General features: G+C 45.2%; 1 pseudogene; it reads left to right on the top strand.

Annotated features, from left to right (window-relative positions):
• Positions 1–878: 878 nt before the first annotated feature.
• LOC147606829 (protein RETICULATA-RELATED 1, chloroplastic-like) lies at positions 879–1526 on the top strand (annotated as a pseudogene).
• The last annotated feature ends 2804 nt before the right edge of the window (positions 1527–4330 follow it).

Raw genomic sequence — 4330 nt, 5'->3', positions numbered from 1 at the left:
TCATCTGTTTATTTATTAAGCTTGGTTATTTTCCTTGACTTAGGCCAGTTATAAACCATGATTAACCTTTGACACCTTGCTAACTCTTGATTTACTTTCAATAATTTTAAACTCCTGTTAATTTACTACACTAGCTCATTCATGTGACCCTTAAACTAAGTTCTCATAGCAACATCCATTGTGGTCTAACATGCTAGAATTTATACACTTTATATCTTTTGAATTCCAGCATATTTTAAACTCCTGTTAATTTACTACACTAGCTCATTCATGTGACCCTTAAACTCCTGTTAATTTACTACACTAGCTCATTCATGTGACCCTTAAACTAAGTTCTCATAGCAACATCCATTGTGGTCTAACATGCTAGAATTTATACACTTTATATCTTTTGAATTCCAGCATACTTTCACTCTACTTTCCTGTTTTGCAGACGGTCCACCACAACAACCCTATCGAGCTTACCATACCATAGCTTCCGAGGACGGAATCTACATCAGGAAGGGGGGCATGTTATAACCTATGACGGACATTCAGACGTTGTCGTGCCATGGCACGTCTATGGTGTGAAACCATGTATATGAGGCCATTAAATGCAAATCTAGATGCATGGGATTAAGTGCCATGACTTGAGTCATTATATGATGCCTAAGTACATATGTTCATATTGTAAATGAGGTTCAATAAGACGAGCTGAGGCTGAGTCAGGACTCGAAGCCTCTGTACATGAGTGTGGTGTGAATTATGGAGTTTTATGCTTATGGTAGACCTTGTAGTAGGGAACACCCTTCTCAACATGTATGGAAATGTGAGAGCATGTATGATGTAAGGATTGGTTTTGAAGAATGCCCTTTTGAGATATCGTGTCTTGGAATGCCATGATTTCTGTTCTCACTCGGTTCATGGATCTTCAGGGGACTAAATGGCCATTAGGAGCAGCCATTCGTGGTAGCACCATGCTACGCAACCGCATGCTAGCTGACCAGAGTTTTCTCTTCAAGATACTGACAAAGATTGCAATTGATTCTGGCTGTGCAACAATTGCCGAAGTACAAAAGAGAGGAGATGATTTTTGGAATGAATTTGAGCTTTACATGGCAGATCTTGTAGTTGGTATTGTTGTGGATATTGCTCTAGTTGGCATGCTAGCTCCGTTTATACAGTTCAAAAGGGCAGCTCCCACCACTAGAGTTGTGGCTTAGTTTTCACGTGCAATTCAATCTCTTCCCAGCAGTGTCTTTGAGGCTGCAACTCCAGGCACGAAATTCTCAGTGCAACAAAAAATTGCCTCATACTTTTACAAGGGTATTTAATATGGAGCAGTTGGCTTCAGCTGTGGAATAATAGGCCAAGGGATTGCAAACTCCATAATGTTGTTAAAGCGGAAGATGAAGAAATCTGATGAGGACATACCCATACCACCACTCGTGAAAAGTGCAGCACTATGGGGTGTATTCCTTGCTGTTTCTTCGAATGCTCGATATCAAATTATCAATGGATTGGAGAGGACTTCAGCTGCACCTTAGCGCAGACGCAAGGTGGCAGCTTGCGTGGCATGCGAAAGAGTCTTTTTTTTTTAAAAGGAAATTTCTGATTAATAAGTGTTAACCCATGGCGGACATGGCGACGTACTATATTTTACGTCATTAATTTAAATATTCTGAGTCATGGGCCGGGCTTGTCGGCACCATATGTTAAGGATGAAGGGATTGGGTGATCGCCGATGAGAGGCGCACCTTGGATATCAGTAGGATAAGGGTTAGGGTCGACCGGCCATGTATGGGCGCCCAAGTGTGAACGGCCAAGTCACCTATATGAGTCAAATGTAACCCTAAAATCCTCATTCTCATGTGTTGTGAATACAAGAGTGCTCTTGCCTTATCTCCTTGATTTCCTTCTCCTGCGTGTGTGTGAGAGAGAGAGAGAGAGAGTGAGAGAGCGATCGAGCGCACTGTGTAGCGGCACGGCGGCGGCGGCGAGGCGGTAGAGCGGCGACGGCGGCTCCTCCTTTACGGCTGCGACGCGGGAATCCTTCAAGGCGGCGGTTAAGCGGTGAGTGACACACCTTTTGCATTCTGTTTTGGGCTTCCTTCCCTGGTTGTATGCTTGTAGCCATTCGTGGCTCGCATACGGTGTCCGGCAAGTCCCCAGCTACGACCTGTGCGGCAAAAGCGCACATTTTTGGCGCCGCTGCCGGGGAGTTGCCCTGCACCAAGCTCCAGTTTGCAGCTCGACTGCTGCGTGAAGTTTAATCTACACTGTAGGAAAGCGACTGTGTGTTTGTTGTCAAGGCATTTCTGTGTTGCATTTCTGTTTCTTTTGTTATATTTTCGCTCCGCGTGTGGGCGTGCGTTTTGTTATCTGGTTTCTGTGTGTGAGAGGGATTTCTGAATCCCCAGATCTGTGCTGTGTGTGCGAACTGCGCCGCGGCCAAGGCTGAACCCTAAGGAAACCATAGAAAACTTATCTCACCAAAAAAAAAACAAAAAAAAATATAAAAAATATAAAAAATAAAAAAGAAAAAATTAAATTTTATTTTCAAAGAAAGAACCGAACGTGTGGAGAGGAAAGATTTTCTAATTGGAGAAAAATTTTTTGAAAAGAAAGAACCCCAATTGACCCACGACCCACGACCCCGGCCCCGGCCCCGGTCTTTTGATATATATATATAGGAGAGTGAGCCTCCATAGCTTTCTTCCAAGTGAGAGCTTATGGGAAGTTGTGCCCTATATGTAGCCCACTCCCCAAGGAGTAAAGTGAGTATGTGGGATAAAGTCCTCACCCTTTCCTCCACAAGCAAATAGGCTTTTGCCCCTTCCCCCCAAGGGAAACGGACTGTTTTGAGGACTACAGGAGCTCTAGATAGGCGAACACGGTGCTGTAAAGCACACTAGGATCCTTTGAACGATACGCTCGTTTCGAGCTATCATACGCCCTAGTCCAAGTTTGACTGTAAGTAAGGGGGTCAAAAACGGGTTAAAAACAACACAAAAACAAGTAAAAACGGGGTGCGAAACACCTAAGAAACCACTTGTGTAAGTTTCAAGGGTAGTTACAACGCACGTAGGGTACCCACGTCACATGCATCTATGTTCTGGTCGGGTGCTAGAGCCTGAACCACTAGAAAGTGTTTCAGTTTACGCAGGCTCACACCATCCCTCCACGTTGGCATCTTGGCCTTCGGCTGGAACCCAAGGGAGTGCAACCCAAGATCCACGAATAGTGGATAGTGACTCGTCCTCTGACTCAGAAGCCATGGAAGGGCACCCTACCAAGAATCTTGAGGAGACAAGCCAAAACATGCCAGTGTGGGCCCCACAACCCGGATCTAGCATGTTTAGTCGTCTAATAGAGACCTTTAGTAGAGCTACACGCTCTGAACATGCGACAAGCGAAGTAAATGAGGAGGGAGGGGTAGTAGATTCGCCATTCACATCTTATGTAGACCCTACCCTCCCAAAGAGTGTCCATGTGGATATTCTACCCACTTCGTTTAATGAGGGCCCTACTGAGCTACCACATTCCGATGCTCTTCCTAAAGTAGAGGTCCCTAGAAGCCAATCCATAAGAAGTGACATTGCGTCCACTTCAAGAGAACCATTTGGCACACCAAGTCTAGATGGGATATTTCTCAATGAAAATTGGGAATATGATCTACACACAGAGACTCTAACTGACCTATACACAGGTTACACATACCATGTAGGTTGGTTAGAAGTCCTACGATCTACATCTAGCGCCACTAATCTAGAGGAGCAACAACACATGATATGTGAGGTGATTCATAGAATTATCCAAATTGAGAGGCAAAATAGGGGAGTGAACCTAGTTTCCACTGGCCCTATGAGGTTTTTGGATACGGGCAAGGCCAAACAACCAACCCTATCACAATTGGAGACTCCCTCGGTGAGTCCCATAGACCCTTCATATGTTGTTTCGCCTGGAGTCTCAATGCAGGTTGAGCCCACGAGTAGTAACTTTAGCTTTCCAACCTTGGCTCAACTTTCCATTAGGGAATCCGCAATGCCCACCCCAATGATGAGCATAGCTGAAAGTGCACCTGTTACCGCTGTAGTTAGTACGACACCACTACCTAGTGGAACAGTACCTACAACAGTGCGTGCCAGTGCCTATCGACCCTATGTACCTATCGCTACTCATGCTCAGGTAGCTCCTACGCCTCTTAGTATGCCAATGGCGTATGCTCCACGACCGCCTTATCATAACCATTATCCAAGGGGAGCTAGGCCTAGTCACATATCATATCCTACGTCATTTGCCAACCTACTCAGACCAACGCCAACTCCTATCAGCCAGGCTATCCTAGAAG

Source organism: Cibotium barometz, chromosome 56 (genome assembly GCF_041138505.1).
Source record: "Cibotium barometz isolate CiBa-2024 chromosome 56, ASM4113850v1, whole genome shotgun sequence".
Classification (NCBI taxonomy): domain Eukaryota; kingdom Viridiplantae; phylum Streptophyta; class Polypodiopsida; order Cyatheales; family Cibotiaceae; genus Cibotium; species Cibotium barometz.
The sequence above is the reverse complement of the archived record's forward strand: the minus strand, read 5'-3'. Positions and strand labels throughout refer to the sequence as shown.